Here is a 24,296-nt window from a genome sequence, read left to right as displayed (position 1 = left end):
AACGGCAGAAGGCAGGCAGCAGAGCGCAGGTGATTAATGCAAGCCTGCGGTTGTACCTCGCTCACCTCGGTTGCACTCTCACACTGCAGCACGGCCTACAAGAAGTCTCACCCCCCCCCCACCCCCGTTAAAGGGACGGTTCATTCAAAGAAGAGAATCGTCGTCATTTTCTCACCCTCATTTTGTCGAGACTTTTCTTTCAGCCTGATTTGATTTGTGGAAGGCAGACCAAGAAATGGTCAGACTAATGTAAATATCTTATGCCTGAGGTTGTTTACTATCTCGTAGTGTCTCACAGTTTTTTTTAGTTTTTTTTTTATTTAATTTAATTTAATTTAATTTAATTTTATTTTATTTGATTTATTATTTGAGTGGAATGCAGACCAATAAATCCTCATGACTGATGTTATTAATTATTATATTATATTAATATTAAAGCTTATTTACTATCTCATAGTGTCTCACTGTTTATTTATTTTTTAATTTCCAGTAAAATTTTTTTTTTTTTTATTTGAGTGAAATGCAGACCGAGAAATGCTTAAATTATAATTATTATATTTTCACTTTCACTAAAGGTTGTTTTCTCTCATATTGTCTCATATTATTTTATTTTATTTAATTAAATTTTTTTGCTAGTATAAAAGCATTTAAATTAATAAATGAAATGTTTTCCATTTTGGAGCTCGACAACATCACTCAATTTGTTTACTGAAACTAAACAATAAAAAAATATTTTTATTAATTGAAAAAAAGCTGAAATAAAATGTGCATATTAGATTAAGCTAAATGAAATAAAATAAGTGTAAATTAATGTACTAGAATGACTCGGACTAAAACTGAAATAAAAATAAAGCTAAATAGATAAAAAATAAAAACGAATAAACATGACAAAAGCACATAACAAAATTAATCAAACTTAAACTAAATTAAAAAGTAAAAAATATAAAAATAAAAACTAATTCGAAATATTAATAAATATGTGTAAAAATAAATACCTCTGTAATATGAAATAATATAAAATAGATGTTAAATTAATATAATAGTTCATAATTAATAGTAAAATAAGAGCATCTCATTTGGTAAAAGAACATCTTGTGTTTTCTAGAGAGGGAATAAAGTCATACAGGTTTGGAATGACATGACACGGATAATATTCATATTTTTTGGCTGAGCCATTCCTTTAATCAGAAGACATCCAGGCTTTCAGCACCGATGTGGCATGATCTCTTAAAGAGAATCAGCTTTCAGCTTGGCGCCGCTCTGACTCAGAGATTGGACCGGACCCAGAGTTCAGAACCCCACGCGGGCCACGCTAGTCCAGGTGCAGGGGACACAATGCAGGCCTTTCTTCCACTGGGGCTGTTTATGTGCAGCATGAGCAGCCAGCATCTGAGAGGAAGAGCGCAGAGGAAGAGACGGCTTGCTGCTAAATGAGGGACAGGAAGTGTTCAGGGACTCCACTGCAGTATTGACCAGCTATAGATGAATGTCTGAAGAGTTTTTTTTAATCAGTGGTTTACTGTCTTTGACTGCAGGTGAAGTGAGAAAATTTACCAGATATTCTACTTTATTTTGCTTTATTTAAAAGATGATGGAAAATCAAAACAAATAAAATGTCTAAAATTTATATATATATATATATATATATATATATATATATATATATATATATATATACCGTAAAACTAATTACATCTACATTTTTCCATTGGCCCAATTGAATTTCTGCTAACTGAATTTTATAAATTGTGGCAACAGTCTGTTAACATTGGCTCATTGAGAAATAATATGCCAGTGGAAAAATTGAGATGTAATCAGTCACTAGAACATTTTGAGTTGGGAGGTCTGAAATTTTTTACAGTGTAGATAGATAATTAAAAAAATATATTTTTATTATTTAAATGTATTTTATATATATTTCTTCAGTCTTTAATAATGAAGTTGGAGTTGGACAATTGCTTGATTGTTCAAGTTAATTTTATTTGTATAGCACATTTACAACAGCCACTCGGCTGACCAAAGTGCAAGAACACCTAGGCTTCACACCTGTGATGATCTAAAAACAGATAAACAGTCCAAACCGGGACATATATACTGAGAATTCTCATTAGAACCAAAAACAATTACTTCGGTCTTGTCTTCATTTAGGACGAGGAAATTTTGGGCGAGCCATGATTTAATCTCCTCTAAACATTGCAGAAGAGAGGTAATCGCTGCGGAATCGTCTCTTTTAATTGGTAGATAGGTTTGAATATCGTCTGCGTAGAAATGAAATGACACACCATGTTTACGTAGAATAGAGCCCAGAGGTAGCATGCAGAGAGAGAGAAAATAGAGAAGGAGATAAGATAGCACCTTGCAGAAGGCCACAGGATAGAGGTGCAGGGGAAGAGGTAAGATTACCCAGCTTCACATACCGACAGGTATGACTGAAACCAATTTTGAACGTTAGCTTTTAAACCCACCCAGGACTCTAGTATAGATAATAGTGTGGAGTGGTCTACGGTATGAAAAGCGGCCGATAAATCTAAAAGAATGAGAACCACAGTCTCCAGAGTCAGTAGTGATATAAATATCATTTAGCGCTCTCAAAAGGGCAGACTCAGTGCTGTGGACAGACTTAAAACCAGACTGAAAAATCTCATAAATACAATTACTTGACAGAAAATGTTGAAGTTGATCCAGCACAAAATTCTCCAAAACCTTAGAAATGAAGGGTAAAACCGAGATGGGCCTAACATTTTTTAGAACATAAGAATCTTGTAAAGGCTTCTTGAGCAGGGGAGTGACCGTAGCCACTTTAAAATTGGCAGGGACAGAGCCAGTCTGGACACACTTATTGATAAGAGACACCAAACCAGGTCCAAATGAGTCAATGATTAATTTTAAGAATCTTGGGTGAATAATATCGTTAGAATAAAATGAGGGTTTGAGCTTGTCAATCACATCCTTCAATGACTGGAAATTGATAGGGATGAAAGCATCCCAAAAGGCAGAGGCAGATGACAGGGTAGGAAAGACAGTTAAAGTGGGGCAGACACTACATCTCAAGTTAGTTTTTTAGATTGTTTTGTTTTGGTTTAAAGGCTCATCTCGCATCAGATCCATGTCTCTTTCCCAGCCATCCTGATTCTGTGTTGCCAAATATCGTTTCGCTGTCACATAATATTCACATGCATCCTCCCGACGGCGGATGCTGAATCCTGGCTTTGTGTGTCCTGCTGTCGTCCATCTATGATACATGATCAGAACACAGGCGTATCATCAACACGCGCTGCCATCCAGAGATATGCTTTCATAACCTGATATTCACTGACAGGAAACAGATGCCCACTCAGGGAGGGAGACGCACAGCAGGGAAAGAAAATACGGTCATATGGAAAGAAAACAATGAGCGGCGCTGCACAGAGATAGAAATAGAGAAGATGACTCTCTGATTTGTGTGTGTGTGTGAGTACTTGTTTATTCTGCTTTCATGTTGTTTTGGTTGGCAGATACGCATGTCATTCAAAGTGGGAAATCAGGCTATTAGTGTGAATGATTGAAGTTTTGCCCTGGTTTATGACAGTTGAAATCAGGGCGCTGAATCCAGGCCATCATTACTGTCTTTGGGCCTGGAAATGACACACGGTTAGAAGCGATATTTCGAGCCTCCCAACAGGGATCTGATCCGCCTCGTGTTGGCAGCTTCCTGTCTGCAGCTTTGAATCGCCACATTTCCCCTCACTGAAGCTGTTTCATGTGCTGTCCACTACTACAGACAATCATTCTGACTCGCCGCTCAGTTTTTACAGGTTTTACAGTAATGCACTGACTACAGTCTATGGAGGCAAGTGTTCTGGAGGCGGTAGAAGCAAAAAAGCATTTCAAACCTGTCTGAGTTTACTTCTGTGGAACACCTAGGAGATTTAAAATTTAATTTAATTTTTGTTTTTTAATTTGTTTTATTATTTATTTTTAGTTGGATTTTTAATCATATAAAATATTTAAAATATGATTTAATATTATTTGTATTTCATTAAATATTATTAGATTTTATTTAATACATTTAATCTTATTTTGTCTTTTAGTTATTGTATTTTTTTTGTTTTATATAATTGTTTTTTTATTTGATATTGCTTATTTCATTTTGTTGTTTATTTGATTTGATTTCATTGTATTTTATTTTATATTTGTTTCTTCTGATATTGTATTGGTTTTTTGTTGTCTATTTTTATTTGATTATTGTTTATAAAAGCACATCCTTTTTTGCCTTTTTGTCCTTTTTAAAGCTTGTCAGCCACTATTCACTGTATGCCTTCATTTGACAGAAAACAGCATCTTATTTCGTTGAAGATCTCTTTGTAATTGAAAGCAGAAATGCAGAGCACTTACATATCATTTCTCTGAAAATGTGCAATTTGAGCTGTAAAATCGTCCTTTCGATGAGGGACAACATTTCTAAGCCTTCTGGTTATGCATTTTAACAATGTAATTACTGTAGGAAAGGCATTTTTGCTTTTATCTGTAATGCACCGCGCAAATTCAGTTAACTTCATCTAAATATGATATTGTCATGCATTATATTATACATATATGTTGTGAAATACGTCATGAAGTAATTGGCTATACTTTGAAAACAAGTGAACTTCTTTGTTAGATGGCATAGAGCGAAAGCTAAATGAGCTGGTAAATAATTATTGCATTTATCATCCAATGAATTGATTTAATAGTTCTAATAATCAAGTCAATTATTAAAGGAATGGTTTGAATGGGAATAGTCAACAATGGATGCTCTGCAGTGAATGGGTGCCGTCAGAAAGAGAGTCCAAACAGCTGATGAAAACATTACAATAATCCGCAAGTAATCCACACAACTCCAATCCATCAATAAACGTCTTGTGAAGTGAAAAACTGCATGTTTGTGAGAAACAAATCCATCATTTAGACATATTAACTTTTGCTTCTGGCCAAAATATCCATAGCATAATCCAAAAATAATGCTTCCTCCAGTGAAAAAGTCTCTCATCTGAGTCAGGAGAGAAAACTGTACAGATCAGGCATCGTTTATCAGGCATTCAATTATTGTGATGTTTTTATCAGCTGTTTGGACTCTCATTCTGACGGCACCCATTCACTGCAGAGGATCCATTGGTGAGCAAGTAATGCTACATTTCTCCAAATTTGTTCTGATAAAGAAACAAACTCATCTACATCTTGAATGGCCCGAGGGTGAGGACATTGTCAGCTAATTTTAATTTTTGGGTGAACTGTTCCTTTAAGAATAGTTAGTTGAAGCACTGCAAAACATGAGTTGATATTGCATATAGTTTGTGATTGGATCTAGTTTTGCACAGGCAAGGTTAGATCATACTAGTCCCAACATGAAGAGCCAGTTTCAAGTGATAAAAAACTTGAATAGTTTAATTAAAAAGATTATAAAGAGTTTTTAGCTTTGTGAATATGGATGAGTCTCCTAAGGAGCGGCTATTGATAAATCCATCCTGAATCACCGGGTCAAACGCACATGTGCACATTACAAGACTCTACTTTCACTCAAAGATGCTTTGTAGAGTATTTACAGGACCGTTGCTGTAATCCTGGTAAATTCCAGCTGTGTTTCGCTCAGATATATCGCGTGCTAATGGAGGTTTTAAATATAAACCCTGATCTCCAGTGCTAGAAGTCTGTCTACTGGCAGAACAAACACTGCTAATTAGTGAGATTAGTCCAGGGGCGCACACACATCCAGATACTGCACTGGTTCATGTATTGCTCTGTTTTTGGTCTTTAATTCAGGGACGTTTAGCATCTCAGGAGAGGCAGAAGGTGATTGGATGAGAGAGGACACGTAGAGCACTGTGGGTCTCAGCAGTATTATGCATTCATGAAGTAGCAATGGAAATGGCCTTTGCACATTTAATAGCACTGTTCAAATCGTTCTGACTGTATAATTTATTAGTAGTGCTCGCTAAGGTAGGAATCACTATTGCTTGTACTTTGCATCGGGGATTTGAAGAACCCCCTGACCCATCAACTCATTGGTGCTGTGCATATGAACGATTCCTTAAATCATGTGTTTTGTAAAGTTGCGGCATGCTATTACTGTTCAAATCTACCAGCTTCTTTTTCTGAAAAAAATAAAATAAAAAATGCATAGACTTAAAGGTGGACTCTTTTCACTTTTATTACTCTTATTTTTTATTAAACTTTTTTTATTTAATTTTATTTATTTTAGATCATTTTTATTGTGGTTTTATTTATTATTTGATATTTTTTATATTTTATTTTATTTTTACTTTTTATTTGTTTAGTTTATTTAAATTTATTTCTGAAAAACAAACAAAAAATTAAAGTTTTTTTTTTTCAAACAAATACTTTTTTCCTATTTGTTTAGTTTTTAATTTTATAAAAATGTTTTGTCACTTGGTATTTCTTTGTAATTAATTGTAAAATTTACTAGCAATTTCTGAAAATAGTGAAAATACTTTTACACCAGTTTTCTGTGTATTTACTGTATTTATAGATCTAATGCATTATTATGAATGCCAGCTTTATTCCAATGAATGGATGGGAATGAAGCTGACAACTTGCTTCTGTTTCTATACAAAAACAAATCTAAAAAAATTGATGTAGAAATAATTTTCACTGAGAATTTGTTAGTAAATTTCACAAATAATTATAAAGAATTGACACATTGAATGTTAAATTAAGTACAAAGACTGAAATAGCATGTTTTGTACTCCAGTAATCTTCAATTTTATTTACAACTTGGAAAAAAATAAAAATTCTATAAAAATTAAATAAATATAATAATAATAATATTTATTTATTTATTATCATTTTTTTAAATTGACTTTTATAATTTATTTAAAGACGATCAGCTCCGTTCATTCAGGATGCTTCTGTGCTGCGCTCAGCGCTCAGTTCATTAGACCTATTTTGCTGTGATATCCAGAGAACGAAAGCCTGTTATCATGCGACTGAAGCTGAAATCAGTCATGCAGAAGCTCAGCATGAGATACTCTGACTGTGGAGCATTAGAGGAGACATGCAGGAGGAGATCAGGGATTATTCGCTCCTTATCAAGAGCCACATCCAGAGTTCACGGGCAGGCTGCTTTCATCTGCTCTCTAAAGGTTACACAGAAACCTTCCTGCTCACCCGGGATGCCACAAACACACAGAGAGGCTCAGAGACCAGCATTTATTGATGTTACGCCTCATACATTTCCATGGAGAATTTTTGTTAGCGTTATATTAGTATTGCCCTTGTTCAGTCATGATATGAAAGATGCATTTCTTTTTGCTTAGTAGAAGGATAAACTGACATGTCAGCAAAGCTGGTCATTGTTAGAGCTGCTATCAATTAATTAGAATATTATTTTAAAACTTATTTATATATAATATAATACAAATAAGACCATTTGAAACGTTTCACTAGATTTTTAGGTATGGGTTGGAGTAAAATATTAATATTTTTATTTTATTCTGTAAAGGTCTGTTAACATTTGTTCCAAAGGTTGTTTTTTTTTTTTTTTTTTGAAAAAGACAGTTGGTCAAAAAAACAAACAAACAAATGTTTTCATATGTTGTGTTAGAAAATCAGGGTTATTTCTCCAAATATTGATTTATTTTTAGTTTAAATATTGGAATTGGAATAAAAAAAAGGAGTATGAACATTGTTTTACACATAACTATAAATCATAAATCCAGAGAAAATTATATATAATGATCATTACTTTAATATGACATTAATATGATTTTATATGTAATAAAAATATAATAATAATAATATAATGTAACAAATATTTAATATTATAATATTAAAAATAACTATATAATGGTAAAATATATTTGTAATATTATATTGTTATTATTAATAGTATAATTTAAATATTTATAAATATTACATTTATCAGTAAACATGATTTTAATATGCTATATTTTATATATTACATTTCTAATATATATATATATATATATATATATATATATATATATATATATATATATATATAAAAAAAATAATAATAATTGACAAAATTATTTTTAATTTTTCTATTCTAGCGGAAACCATGGTTAGCATGGCCAGTTCTTGTAAATTGTGAAATATACATACATGATGCATTAACCTATCATGTTAAGGTTTGATAATCATTTGTAATAGACAAAATATTCCATAAAAATTAAGATTTTACAGACATTACAAACAAACAAACTTGGTAACCCGCATGGTAACCCCACTCAGTCTGGTTGCTAGACTATAGATGCTCACCATAGCAACAGCTTGAAATGCACAAGCATGTGGATTCTGTACCCTTGCAGCTTTTCCCAGGTAGATAAATTGTACTTTGTCACGTCATGTCTATCAAGTGTATTTCCTTTTCTCAGTCTTTATCCAAAGCCTCCTCCCACTCCATTCCATCTCTGGTGCTCATCTAAATTCATGTGTGGCGTCCCCTGGAGGGGCTGCTGGGATTATATCACACACAGAAGTCATCTCTGCCATGTGTGGCCATGCCGAGAGCTCTTTAAATTTTAAAACGGCCTCTGAATCTGATGGACGGACGGCTGGGGAATGTGAAGCGAATGCTGCATGGTGGCTGTTAAATATATTCAGTCTCATTACAAACGGCAACAGTGAGCTCAATAGAAATGAGGCGTGAAGTCGATTTCCTGTGTAATTTGTGTGTTTGAAGCGGTTGTGTTTAACAGGACTCGTTCTGATAGAGCCATTAAGAGGGAATGTCATTAGTGGCACTTGCTATTAGTGATGATGTTGCTCATACTTGAACAAACCTGTAACCCTGTGTACTTCAGCGCATGACTGTCCTGCATTGTTTGTGTTACAGACTTGAATCATACCTCAAATCCTGCTTGATTTTGGCCTGTTGGACAATAAAACGGACAAAATGTAGACTAATATTGACACTAGAATGTCATAGAAACTTGCTGTTGGATTTTGGTAAATTAGTTTGAACTTTGAAGTTAATGTGTTTATAATAACAAAATCTGACGTCTTGGAAAAATACAGAGCATGACTGGAATCAGATTAGTAAATGGATTGAAATTGTCGATTTAATTAAATGCACAAATAAATGCATAAATAAAAGCATAAACAAATAAATGCTTAAATATATAATTAAATGCATAAATACATAATTAAGTGCATTAATAAATTAATAAATGCATAATTAAATGCACAAATAAATACATTTGTAAATACATCAAGTGAATAAATAACTAAATCTATACATACATATACATACTGTCATTAATCCTGTCCGTGGCCTTCCGTCTGCTGGCCACCAGAGGTCGCCTTCTCATTACATTGACTCTCACACTACACAAACTGTTACATGTCACCCCGGACTACATTTCCCATGTTCCATGTCACTGATTACAGACTCACCTGCAACCAATCACACACACTATAAATACGAGGCCTGTCATAGGATTATTCTCTTACCTTGCTCTGTTTGGACTCTGTTTGACCCTCGCCTGAACTATTGCCTGTGTTTCGGATTACCCCTTTGGTTTACCCTTTTTGGACATTATTTGCCAGAGATCGACCATACCTGTTTACTGGACTATTCTTTTGTCTTGCCCACGATATGCCTGTTTGCCCGTGTCCGACCCTTGCCTATTTTGTAACTATGTTGTGAAATAAAGCTCTGCAGATGGATCTGAAGAAAGCCTGTGTTACTTTCTCTGTAACACAAACAAACATACATGCATACATAATGGTTACTCGTGAACTAAATCACATTTCATTCATTCATTTATTTGTGAATAAATGCTTCATATTAATGTCATAGCTTGTTCAGTGAACTGACACATTAATATGAAGCATTTATTCACAGAGGAATGAATGAATGAAATGTAATTTAGTTCACAATTGAACACTATTTATTACCACATGCAGTTCTGTGTTTTTTCCTTCATGCATGTGAGTGGAAATCTGTAAAATTGGATCTTAAGACTCTCTATTCATTGTCCTCATTCTCATTGTTTGAAGATCATTATTGCATGGCTCTCTGGAATGCTTGATACTGATTGGCCAGTTGCATTATTCTGCAGACAAATATTTGTATTTAATAACGCTAAACGATATAATTGACCATTGTCCCTGGCAACCAATTTCCTATATAACTGTACTAGTTTAATGCTTGTTCTTAACTCACTTTGTAGTCTCTTTCTTCAAACATAAGTATTTTAACGCAAATGCATTTATTTATTTGTGTATTTAATTATGCATTTATTTATTTAGGCATTTCATTATGTATTTATGCATTCATTTATTTCTGCATTAAATTATGCATTTATTACGGATACATTTTAATATGTAGCCATTTAATTAAAGCTTCATATCGGGGCCTAATCACCCTGTCTTGGTTTGTTTTGCAATACTGACTGGCTTGCATAATTACCTGAATAAACATCTGACCAGACTCTCTGTCTGTCTTGTTCTTCTCCAGGCCTCATTGTGCTGCTGCGTTGAGCTCCTGTATTTCTGCTGCACCTCTTCATTCTGTGGATCTGTAGATAGATAGATAGATAGATAGATAGATAGATAGATAGAGTCTCAGAGAGAAGTAGACCTGTGAGACAGAAGGTTTTAAGGCTGAAGGAGCGATGTGACGGTTGGATTCCTTCTACAGCTCACTGGCTATGATGGACCAAATCATACACTGAAACATCTCTGCTCAAGGTAAGGTCAACATTTCCTAAGTCAGTGTAGCTGAAAAAGTCAGAAAGCTTTTTTGTTATTGCATGCTATTTTTTCCTTGAAGGCTAGTGAAGTTTTTTTTTTTTTTTTTTTTTTTTATAGTTTAAATTACAATTTTCCAACTTCTCCCTCACAGTTGACAACTGGAAGTTTTTGCTACTGTAACAGCAGTCGTGGCCTAATGGATACAGAGTTGGACTTGTAACCCGAAGGTCGTGGGTTCAAGTCTCAGGTCCGGCAGGGATTGTAGTTGGAGGGAGTGAATAACCAACACTCTCTCCACCCTCAATACCACGACTGAGGTGAGACCCTTGAGCAAGGCACCGAACCCCCAACTGCTCCCCGAGCGCCGCAGCATTGGCTGCCCGCTGCTCCGGGTGTATGTTCACTACTGTGTGTACACTTGGATGGGTTAAATGCAGAGCACAAATTCCGAGTATGGGTCGAGTATCACCATGCTTGGCCACACACCACTTCCCTTCCCCTAACTGTAAGACTTCATCTGTAAATGTGCTTTATGATTGGCTATAGTTTGTGTGGTTGCTGAATACAGAGCAGATGTTGACACATAATGATCGTTCATATGTTGGCTCATGGTTGTGATGTCAAGCCATTTTGGCAGTTTCTGAATGGAGGGATTTTTGGCTATGTTGACATAATTCGTCTTATTTGAAAAGAACAAGGAAAATATTGTTATATCCTGCATGGATATAAAAAATGTCATCATCCTCAGGCGATCCAAGATGTATATTAATTTGGAGAAATTTAGCATTACATCACTAGCTCAGCAATTGATCCTCTGCAGTGAATGGGTGCCGTCAGAATGAGAGTCCAAACAGCTGATAAAAACATCACAGTAATCCACACCACTCCAGTCCATCAGTTAACATCTTGTGAAGTGAAAAGCTATGTGTTTATATGAAGCAAATCCATCATTAAGGCCTTTTAACTTTAAACTGTTGCTTCTAACCAAAATCCATAATCCATAATAGCACTTCCTCCAGTGATAAATTCCATCCCCTGTTGTCTCTCACATCAATATCGACCCACATATTTGTTTAGAACTGTTATTGACTGTTTTCACTTGTAAATAGTGCTTGATGTGTGTAGATTTCTTTTTCACTGGAGAAAGCAATATTGTGAACAGAGGAATTTTGGCCAGAGCAACAGTTTGAAATGAATGTTTTCAATTCATAAGATGTTAATTGATGGACTGTATAGGTGTAGATTACTTGTGGACTATTGTGATGTTTTTATCAGCTGTTTGGACTCTCATTCTGACGGCACCCATTCACTGCAGAGGATCCATTGGTGAGCAAGTGATGTAATGCTACATTTCTCCAAATCTGTTCTGATGAAGAACAAACTCATCTACAGCTTGGATGGCCTGAGGGTGAGGACATTATCAGCAAATTTCCATTTTTGAATGAACTATTCCTTTAAATATACTTAAAATATATGTAAATATACACACAAATGGTCTAATTTATGTTTTAAGAGCCAATTTCATCCAAACTATCCAAGCAAAGAAAGTCTGGCCTGTCGGGTTCATTTCACCCATTTCTTGATTGTTCACAATATTGCGTGTGGTTATGAAAGCTGCATGTTCAGCACAGCACACTTTCTGATCCCCTCAGCGTCTGCAGGAATATTCAAATAATTTTTCTGATTCTTTTTGTTTTCTCATTGTTCCTGTTATTGCTGCTTCACTGGCACCGCGTCTTATTATTCGTGAATGCTCCACAGAGGCCTGAAAACATGGAGATATTCCAGTGGCCTTTGTGTAAGCATATCTGTGGATAGACAATGCGTGTGTGAGTCTGTGTGTGTGTGTGTGTTTTTGTGTGTGTTTAGCATCCAGGACTTGTTTAAGGAGTGTGTGTGGGTGTATGTATCTTATCCAAAGGTTAAGAAGTGTGTGTCAAACTCGAGCAGGAAACCTGGCTGCACAGGAAAGGAAATAACCTATCAGCCAGCAGATGGGGGACAGCATGTGCTTACACTGCATACACACACACACACACATATTCTGTCTTTCGTCCACACTAGGGATGTGGGACATTTTTTGGCCTTTACTTATAGACTACCGTTCAAAATTTGGGTGGGATTTGTTTAATGTTTTTGAAAGAATTATCTTATGCTCAGCAAGGCTCCATTTATTTGATCAAAAATCCAATAAAATCAGTAATATTGTGAAATATTATTACAATTTAAAAATTTTTTTTTCTATTTGAATATATTTAAAAAATTTAATTTATTCCTGTGATCAAAGCTGTATTGGTCCCACTTTATATTAAGTGGCCGTAACTACTATGTACTTGCATTTAAATTAATAATTTGGTACAATGCATTTATTGTGTACATGTTTTTACATTGTACTTATATTTAAAAAATACCTGTATGTAATTACATCAGGTAATTAATTTCTATAATTACATTTGTAATGACCTTACACCTTAACCCACCCTTAAACTAACCCATACCACAAACCTGTCCCTAACCTTACCCCTGTCCCACCTCGATAGCAGCAGAAGTGTTCTGCAATACAATATTAACACAATAAGTACATTGTACTTATGTAAGTACATAGTAGTTAAGGCCACTTAATATAACGTAGGACCGCTGAATTTTCAGCATCATAACTTCAGTCTTCAGTGTTACATATGCTGATTTGCTGCTCAAGAAACATTTATCGTTATCATTGTTGAAAAAAAAGTACAGCATTTATTTGAAATAAAAATAATTTGAATTATGAATGTTTTTATTGTCACTTTTGATCAATTTAATGCATCCCTGCTGAACAAAAGTAGTAATTTCTTTAAAAAAAAAACCTTTGAAGTATATATTTGATATAAAATAGCTTAAAGAGGTTGACATTTTACAGTTTTGTTTGATTTTGTATTGTCAACAAAATCCTTGCGAATCACCCACGTGTTCATAAACTCTCATACACACATACATAGACTCACAATTGCTCATTAGAAACCCTGTTTATGTAGCTCGGTCTGTCCACTCCAAATGCCAGGTCTGTAGTGTTGTTCATCTATCAGGCTGGAGATTGTTGTTCTGGTTGGCCTTCTCATTCATTGCATTGACATTTACAAGATCTTTGCTGCTCTCTTCTGTCATGGCATTTTTAAAATTAAAATTAATTCACTCATGCCCTCATGTCGTTCCAAACCTGTATGACTGTCTTTCATTTGTGGGACACAAAAGGACAATGAGTATAAGGCTGAACGTGGAACAAATATGTGCATGATACAAGTAGTCAATACAACTGGTGCGCTATTTTCCAAGTCTTATGAAGTCACGTGATAACTTATCTGATGAACAGACACAAATTTAGATTGTAGGTCACATATATTAATACACTACTGTTCACCAAGGCTGCATTTATTTGATCAAAAATGAACCATTTTCTAAAATGTAATTTATTCCTGTGATGCAAAGCTGAATTTTCAGCAATACTGCTCCAGTCTTCGGTGTCACATGATCCTTCAGAAGTCATTCTAATATGGTGATCCACTACTTACATTTTTTTATTATTTTTATCAATGTTGGAAATGCTGCATCATATTTTTGTATAAACCATTTTTTCAGGTTTCGTTGATGAATAATCAGTTCAACAGAACAGCATTTATTTGAAACCGAGATCTTTTGTAACATTTTAAATGTCTTACTGTCACTTGATTAATTTACTGTGTCCTTGCATAATAAAATTAATTTCCTTTAAAAGAATAAATATTACCAACATCAAACTTGCAAATTGTATTTCCATAACACTCAATCGGAATCAACCTACACACTGCTTGTCTCAATATATTGATCTGGGATAGAAGGAATATTAACAAAAGTTACTGTAACAAATAGCCAATCAGAGTCCAGCTCTCACTATAAGCTCCATCTACCCCAGACTGATTGGTTTAGAAGAATGTCAGTCTCCATTTAGGACTGTGTGCTGGACAGGACAGTCACACAGAGATCTAAACCGGTGGGAGCCGTGACATTATAACACTCTCTGTTGAATCAGTTGACCATTGTGAATCGTGAGAGAGAAAGTGTGTGTGTGCTGATATTTTATTAATGAGACATGAAATCCATGCAGGAAACCAGGGTAGGCAATCCCAGCTTTGATTGGTCCTGAGCCGAGACACCGCAGGAAATGAAAAGACTGAAATGATCGCAGAGAGACATGAGACCGAGTGATTGAGCAGAGTGAGAGGGAGACGTCTCTTGTGTTTTACCATCGTTAAAGATGCTGAAACGTCTGCCTGCAATCAGCAGCTTAATGGAAAAGTTCAATCATGTTCTAAACCCATATAGCATACTTCCTTTTGTGGGACGTTCAGAGAATGTTTACACTGCTCTTATAGTTATGAAAGTGAATGACGACAGACAGTTATGTATTATTAATTTCTAATTTAAGTGATAATGAAAGTTTTAAACATAAATGTAAATATAATCATCATCATTTATTAATGAAAATGTTTTTAAAGAAATCAACTTAAATTTTTTATAATTTTGTGTACATTTTACTTTTTTTTTTTACAATATTTATATTTTATTTCAGCTTTATTTGACAATAATTTTTATTTGTCTGTTTTAGTTAGTAACAATACTTTCATTAATCAGTTCCACATGGATAAAATCCACATTAGAAAAGCATCCTGTTTCATTCAAAAATATGTCAGATTTTAGAAGTAAAATGCAGATTTAATTTGTACTTTTTTTCTGGTTTTTTGTGTTTATAGTATAGGTAACACTTTACAATAAGGGTACATGAATAACCATGTATTAATGCCTAAATAAACACTTAATTCATCACATACTAATGATTATTAAAGGAGTTAAATAATTATGAACTAACGAAGAGCTATCCCTAACTACGACTGGAGTCATACTATCATAATTTGAGCATTTGACATCTTCAGCTTTGTCATAAACATTATTGGGTGGCAAAGGATTAGTTGGATTAGTCCTCCTCATCAAGTGTAGAAAATACTAAATACACTAATGACTGATCTTGTCGGTTTTATGTTCTTCTCTTTCCCTTTAAACTCACCCTATTGTAACTTATACACATATTAATAAAAAATAAAAACCCACAAAGAACGTTTGTAGAACAATTCCTCAAACTGGAAAGAGTTCACTGTCCATCCAGACCCAGCCGTGCTGATCCTGTTCCTCTGCTCTCTGACTTCTCCACACCACATCTCTTAACCGGCCTGAATACTCACTGTCTTAGTAGATGTGTGTTTGATAGAAAGTATAGCATAAATCACGAGCTGAGTTCAGTAAGTAGTTAACAGTGAATTCATTATGATTGGGCGCTCTCAAGTAAAGTCATGTCAAAATCAACTTTAACAAGTTGATGATAGTTTGGGTAGTTAATAATGAGTTGACACAATGACACATTAACAATGTCAGAGTGTCCTCCTTATTCCTTACACCACCAATACAACAAACAATGATTTTTACTTATTTTATTATTTATTTACATAATTTCACAAATATGGACTCAAAAGAAAGTCCAAACGTAATGTTACCTCTAAAGACACACAGAAGGTCAAATGTTTTGCGTCCAGAAGCTCAAAACAATGCTGTTAATTACTGTACATAACTTTCCAAAAAAAAATGGAAATACAAACATGACTTTGATTTGGTTTACAAAAGCAGATTAAACTATCGACATTGCCGTAACAACAAACCTTACGCGCCGAGCAAGTGCACCACTAATATTAAATTATTTAAATTAATTTCAAAGTCAGAGCATTTCTTATTCCTTCTTAAAGAGGCTGTTTGATTTCGTTTAGCCATAAATGTTAATTAATGCATTAACTATGAAACATGTACTAACATATAGTTTAGGCTGCCGTTATTCATGAATCTGTATGACTCCAGTCAAAGTTAAGGATAGCTCTTCGTTAGTTCATAATTAGTTAACTCCTTTAATAATCGTTAGTATGTGATGAATTAAGTGTTAATTTAGTTAAACGTATTGTACATGATTATTCATGTACCCTTATTGTAAAGTGTTACACACACATACACACACACACACACACACACACACACACATATATATATATATATATATATATATATATAATTTTCTTTTTTCTTTTTTTTTTTGCTGAAATTTTTCTACAAACATAATTTTATTTCAGTAAACAAAACAAAATTACAGCTTTAGTTTAGTAGCAACACTTTCATTAATCAATTCCACATGGATAAAATCTACTTTTTTTTCAGTATCCTGTTTCATTGAGAAATATGTCAGATTTTAGAAGTAAAATGGGTTGCAGCTTTAACTTTAACTTAATTTGAGTTAGTTTAGATGATTTAAATTTGAAATTGTCAGGTAATATTTATGTTTTAGTTTATTTCTTCTTTATTCAGTCAATATAAATGATTGCAAATAGTTTTGGTTGAATCACACTGTTGCATTAAAATCAAGTCCTGGCTTACATTTTGCATTCAGAAATGTGTCAGATTTAAAAGTAGAAATGTGTTGCAGGTGCAGCTTTATGTTGACTTTAAACTGTCTCAGATTATGTTACAGGTTGTTACAGCTGTGCTCAGGTCAATGTTGACCTCTTATTCTCCCTGATTGGTCAGACTGCAGACAGTGGCCATGCCCCTCTGTATGATGCCACCCCTCATGTGACCCGGCCTGCAGGGAAAGAGACACACACTCAGCCTGAAGGGACTCAGATCAGTGGCCTCTTGTTGTGAGAGCGGGTTTTGTTTATGTGTATGTGTGAACAAGACAATAGTGCTCAGTGTAAATCCAGTGCGGCCCAGATTTTTATAGTTCTTTCTCACAAACCAATCCGAGCGAGAAACAGCCTTATGCAACCTTAATCAACAACATGGCACTGGCAATCTGCTCCCACACAGCACGGCTGGCTGCTAGTCTGTCAGGTTGAGAGCCGGGCATCTGGAAAGCGTCTCTGAGGAATTCTGCTCACACGCTGTGATGTAGCAGGGTGAGAATGATCTGATTCAACCTGCTGTGTTACGTCAAAATAAAAGCTTTAGCGTGCTCTGAGAAGTAGTTGGGGATTAATCACAGAATAAACGGCTCAGAATAAGAATTATATCAAGAATTAAAGGGCAAAAAGTATTTAACATGATTTGAAGTCTTTTAAAGCAATGCAGAGGGTTTGTGGGTGGGTTCTTAAACTGGGTTCATGAATATTAATTAGCTTGCACTGTTGTTTTTATTCTATAGTGACGTTGCCTAATTAATATTCATGAGGGAAACATTCATCTTAGTGCTATTTACAAATTGATTGTCTGTGTAAATGTGCATTGTAGATGTTTTAAAGTGTCTGTATAACGGCAGTTTTATGTTTGCTCAGTATTTTTAACATCTTCAGACATAGACCTCCGGGATTTCAAAACTGAAAGTTCAGCGTCAAAATAAGGTTAGACATAAATCAGAGAAAATCTATTAAATAATTAAAACTGACTGGCCATTTCTCAGCCTTCAAATTTGATTCCAGTAAAATTGAAATTGCTTAAAAACTTGTTGGCCCTTTGTTTCATGTGAATTGGCTGTAAAGATGTTGAGATTTATAATGCACAGTCAACATGCACTCATTTTTTAAAGAAAGCTGGTAAAGTTTGCCAGATGTCCATTGTTGCTTGTTTAACTGGGTGTCTATTTGAAATGTACTTGTGCTCATGGAACAGTTCAGTATGGTTCTGTTATTTTCCTTGGTCAGGTGCTGGGCCTCTTTCATGAACATGGGGTGTTTTATTGGAAAATAAGGTGTTCTGGAAAACATAACAAAAGGGCAGAAAAATATACTATATATGTTTACAACAGTGAACTTTTGCTACTTTAACAATATGGAGAGCTTTGGTTAATTGTGCTTCATATGCAAATGTTTATTTTTGTTTTTATGGACATATCGGTTTTGTATTATCACTTTAGTAAAATATGAGTATTTATTCATATTTTAATTAAATGAATCTTCAGTTTTAATTTTAATTTTAGTTAGTTTTAGCAATTTTGTACTTTTGCCATTTTTATTGCTACTTTTTTGCTTTAAATCAGTTTTTTACTTTTGTGTGTGTATATATATATATATACACACACAAAAGTAAAAAACTGATTTAAAGCAAAAAAGTAGCAATAAAAATGGCAAAAGTACTATATATATATATATATATATATATATACATATATACATATATATATATATATATATATATATATATATATATATATATATATATATATATATATATATATATATATATATATATATATATATACATATATATATATATACACACACACACACACACACATATATACACATATATATACACACACACACACACACATATATACACATATATATACACACACACACACACACACACACATATATACACATATATATACACACACACACACACACACACACATATATACACATATATATATATATATATATATATATATATATACATATATACACATGTATATATATATGTGTGTATATGTGTATATATATATATGTGTGTGTATTTGTATATGTATATATATATATATATATATATGTGTATATGTATATATGTGTGTGTGTGTATATATGTACGTATGTATGTATATATATATATATATATATATATATATATATATATATATATATATATATATATATATATATATATATATATATATATATATATATATATATATATATATATATATATATATATATATACTTTTTATCAACTAATATTCATATTTCATATATTTTCAATGAACAAAAATGTTTTTATAGTTTTACTTTTAACGATTACAGCATTGGTGCATGTAATTTCAACTTATTTCCATTAGTAGTAAACATTTGTAAAAAATTAATCATAAGAAGCATAAATGTTTTTTAAAATTTATCATCTAATACTCATATTTTATATTATTCCAGCATTTTTTATTAATGATAACAACATTGGTTCATATACGTTTAATGCAGATTTTGTAAGAGATTTAAGAAATACTATTTAAGTTATTGTTTAATTGATCTTTTTCCTATGTTTTTAGACTGCAGTGCTTAAAGAAACGGTTAAATATTGACAATTTCCCATTTTGACCGAAACCGTTCCTTTAAGATATAGAAAATTAAGACAATAGATTTGTTAAAAAAAAGACATTAAATTATTAATTCCCAAAACACCATTAGCTCTGGAACAAGATGACACTTATGGCCGACCCACAAAACCAAATTGACGGTTTAGTTTCAGCAGGACTCAGATAAAACCAGATTGATTATTCAGTCGAGATCTGGAAACCAATCTTATTAGTTGTGTGACATGTGTGTCTATGACAGATGCAATATACTTGTTTAAAGCCATAACTAGCATTAGCTTATCATTCAATCTGCAGAAGGCTGGAGCAGAATTGATTTGCGTGTCAGTTTGTGCTTCTCCAGGAAAGATTTCAGCAAGCGCCAGACCGAAATTAGCAATTTCTAAACTAAAAATACCATTTGTAAATGAATTTCGTGGTCAATATGTTCGACAGAGTGATAAAATATAGCTGCACCCAAAATAGTTTTGTCTTCACTTGCCTACAAACAGAGTTTAGGTATTTCCTCATTTGTTTTTGTGATTGTATGTGTGTGTGTTTGTCACGCAGAGCCCAAGGCCGCAATCTTCATTTATCAAACTACACCGGTTGTCACGTTTCCATGGCAACCCTCAGGAAGATGATGAGACGACTGTCTGGCATCATTCTGGCCTCTGTGACCACTGGTTCACGGCCTGCATTAATGCAAGGCTGCATTGCGCTGAAGGCGTTATTGGAAGTCGGTTGGACGGTTAGCTTGCCAGTCGAGACTCTTTGAGCGGTTAATGCTCTGTTGTTGTTTGGTGGTCGCTGTGGGTTTGTGTAATGTGATTGGGTGAGTCAACGAGGTTTCTTTCTCTTAAATGGGTCAGTGTATTAAACCCACATGACAGATGGACCAGCCCGAGAAAAGAGAGCATAAAGAACAACCAAGTAATGAAACCGAAAGGATGAGGTGAGATATTAATGAAAACCCAAAGATGGAACAAGCAGCTTAAATGTGATCTAAAAGAATAAAATGAAAAGGCTATTGTTCTCTGTTGGTTTAACTCCAGGGGCTGTTTTAATGCGTCCTCCAGGGTTGACTTTGCTTGAGATTTGTCTGAATTAGACGATCAGCTCCCGCCTGGACAAATATCCCTTGCTTGGTTTCCTAGAGACCCGTTGGTCTGATTCACAGAGACAGCGGTATAGTAGAAAGCAGGGGAAAAACGCTCAGCCAGTCCTGCGAAGTTCAGACTCAGTTTAGCAGATGATTTGGCTGAAAACTTGTCTAGAACATGTCTAAGTCATATTTCATATAGATAACAAGAGAAATGAGAAACAAATTGTATTGTGCCTGAAGAAACTGAAGCCTGTTTTTTTTTTAGTAAGGTTTCATTTGTTAACATTAGTTTTTCTTAATGAATATATTAATTTATTTGTACATTTGTAAGATGATAAGCAAAAGTTGTATGTTAACATTAGTTAATGCACTGTGAACTAACACAAACATGAAGAATTAACAAAAGTTAATAAATGCTATAAAAATATATTTTTAATTATTAGTTCATGCTACTTAATGCATCAAATTTGCATTTTTCATTAAACTTAAGTTTCAGCAAAAAAGACCTATAAATAATAATTTTCTGTTTATATATTTGATCTAAAAATATAACAAATATAGTAATATATATAATATAATAATTAAAAACAATAATTCTTAAAGTGACTCATTCTTTAACACATATCAGTCTTGTAATGCAGAGGAGCTCTTCATGTGGCAGAATCCCTCTTTGAGATGAAAAGAGTATGACAGAGTGATAAAATCACACTGTGATTCTGTGAAGTTCATGTCCAGTTAGACTTTACGGATGGAACAGTACGAGACAAGGGGAAAGAGTGCTAAAAACATATTAAACATTGTACATGGTTTGAATAGCAGCAGTTAGCATCCAAAATTAACTTCAGAAAATGAAATCACTCATTGTGCAGAAATGTCAGGCTTCAGCTTTAAATGAACCATTGTGTTTTTATTTTAGCTGCAGTGTGTGTATTCATCTGATTTGTCTCACACGTGCGCTGGCATGTTGAGGTGCGTTGCATGTGGGCATTTTGTGTTTTAATGCAGACGTTTCATAATCCTTCCCCCACAATCACTTCTGTCGTATCTCTACTGTAAACAGAAACAGAAAACAGTTTTTAAGTTGACGTGCAGTTCAGAAGTGTCTTTCAGGTAGCTAAAGACAGACACGAGTCACCTGATGATAAGTGTGATCGAGTGTGTCAGAGGTTAGTAATAGTGTTTTTTCTGTAGTAAGCAGCTCCTGGAATCTGTAAAATCACTGTATAGTCAGCAGTCTGCATGGAGAGAGAGAGAATACTATATTTTAAAACATTATATTAAGACTTGTACTAAAGCTATGAAATTATTATTATTTATTATATATTGTATATACATTTTGGCTTTATTGTGTTTAAATATTGCTGAAATAATACAAAAATAAGCATAAGTTAATAAGTATAAAAATACACAGCTATGGGTAAAAAAAAGCATATATATTGGGTCAAATCGAGCATACTAAGTAATAACAAATTGAAAAATTATTAAAATGCAGACCTATATGTATGTCTATATGTCTGTGTGTGTGTATATATATACAAGATTCAAGATTATTTATTATTGTCACTATACTAAAAGTACAGTGAAATTAGAGCAATCCGTACAGTGCAATCACGCATAAATTAGTGCAAGCTAAACATATATATATATATATATATATATATATATATATATATATATAGTGATGATTTCAGTATTATATCTATAATACTTCTACTAATTATTATTCTACATTGTTGTTGTTTTGGATTTTTAATAATTATTTCTTTGCATTTTTTAAAACTTAGTATGCACCATTACACCCAATTTATTTGTGTTTATATTTTAATGCTTATTAACATATTGTGTTGTGTTATTACTAAATTCAGTTGGAATTGAGTTGTCTCCTGTAAGTTTTCCATTAGGAGAGCTGAATTATTTCCTAAGTAGAGGTTTCAGGTTTTGGAGCAGAGAAATACTATATGTACAATAGATTTAGGTGTGCTGAGAATTTGGTCTGACGCGTTCAACCTACACAAGTACATATTTGCAGACTTCATACACAAAAGTACATATACTTTCGTTCTTGCTTTCAAAGATAAGGAAATGATGAGGAGTGTTCCTCATTTATAGAGCGAGCGGTCGCTGGGAGTGTTCATGTCGGCTGAAAAACCCCACGGCAGAGCGTCATTAATTCATGGTTAGCAGCTTACACACACACACACACACACACACACACACACACATACACACACACACACACACACACAAAAACACAAATCAAGATCGTCTCATTTACCATTTAATACGGCGAGTGCATCCCGGGCCGTTTCCGGCACATGTTGGAGACAGGTTAAGGCCTCACCCGAGGCTATCTGCAAATGTCTTTTGTATGAAAGGAGCCTGCCTGCTAGCTTTACCTCATGACCTGTTTACAATAAGTCACAGAAGTGCCCTATCCGCTGGGGGCACAGTGGGGAGACAGCAGGCCAGTCCTGAGCTCAGCCAGAACAAACACATCACATGCTCACTGACAGAGAGATGTGTGGGACGCGGATGGAGGAAGGAGACTGTTATTATGTGAAGGTAAAAATGAGCTAGCATCAGGGTTGATTTTGTTTAAAGCGTCAGTTCAACTAAAATCTAAATTCTGTTTACCTTATGCATAATACTGTACATTGGTAACTAGTCGTGGCCTAATGGTTAGAGAGTCGGACTCGTAATCGAAAGGTTGCGGGTTCGAGTCTCGGGCCGGCAGGAATTGTAGATGGGGGGAGTGAATGTACAGCGCTCTCTCCACCCTCAATACCACGACTGAGGTGCCCTTGAGCAAGGCACCGAACCCCCAACTGCTCCCCGGGTGCCGCAGCATGGCTGCCCACTGCTCCGGGTGTGTGTTCACGGTGTGTGTGTGTGTGTGTGTGTGTGCGCATTTGTTCACTACTCACTGCTGTGTGTGTGCACTTGGATGGGTTAAACGCAGAGCACCAATTTCGAGTATGGGTCACCATACTTGACAATACGTCACGACTTTAGTCCATTATTAGCTGACATACTGTAAGATTTTTTTTTTTTTAATGTATCAGTTTTCAATATGTACTTGTGCATAGTCATTTTTCTTATTTTTACATTCAGATCACTGTACCTTTGCCATCATTTCACGCTCAAAAATTCTTGAAAACTCAAAAATATTGCAGTTCTGTAATTGTACAATGTAATCTAATATGTAATATTTATCAGAGATTGTTCAAATAAAAATGAATATTTTTTTACTGTACATTATAATGTGATGCCTAGCTTATATATATATATATATATATATATATATATATATATATATATATATATATATATATATATATATATATTGTCCTTGCTATAGGACACAAATCATATGAAATGATGTTTTTGGAGTTT

The 24,296-nt window shown here is 34.0% G+C and overlaps 1 protein-coding gene across 6 annotated transcripts in view; it reads left to right on the top strand.

Annotated features, from left to right (window-relative positions):
- LOC306852668 (receptor-type tyrosine-protein phosphatase epsilon-like) overlaps positions 1–24,296 on the top strand; it is an 82,632-nt gene that overhangs the window by 36,062 nt on the left and 22,274 nt on the right. For 2 of the 6 annotated variants that reach the window (XM_079389686.1, XM_079389683.1), the window contains exons 2-3: positions 10,460–10,692; positions 10,847–11,012. The exons of 2 other annotated variants lie outside the window; for them this stretch is intronic. The gene's annotated coding sequence lies outside the window, so the exon portion shown is untranslated. The remainder of the gene's footprint in view (positions 1–10,459; positions 10,693–10,846; positions 11,013–24,296) is intronic. 2 more of the 6 variants (XM_079389685.1, XM_079389682.1) reach the window with 1 other exon arrangement.

The sequence above is a fragment of the Barbus barbus genome, assembly GCF_936440315.1.
Source record: "Barbus barbus genome assembly, chromosome: 32".
Classification (NCBI taxonomy): Eukaryota; Metazoa; Chordata; class Actinopteri; order Cypriniformes; family Cyprinidae; genus Barbus; species Barbus barbus.
The sequence above is the reverse complement of the archived record's forward strand: the minus strand, read 5'-3'. Positions and strand labels throughout refer to the sequence as shown.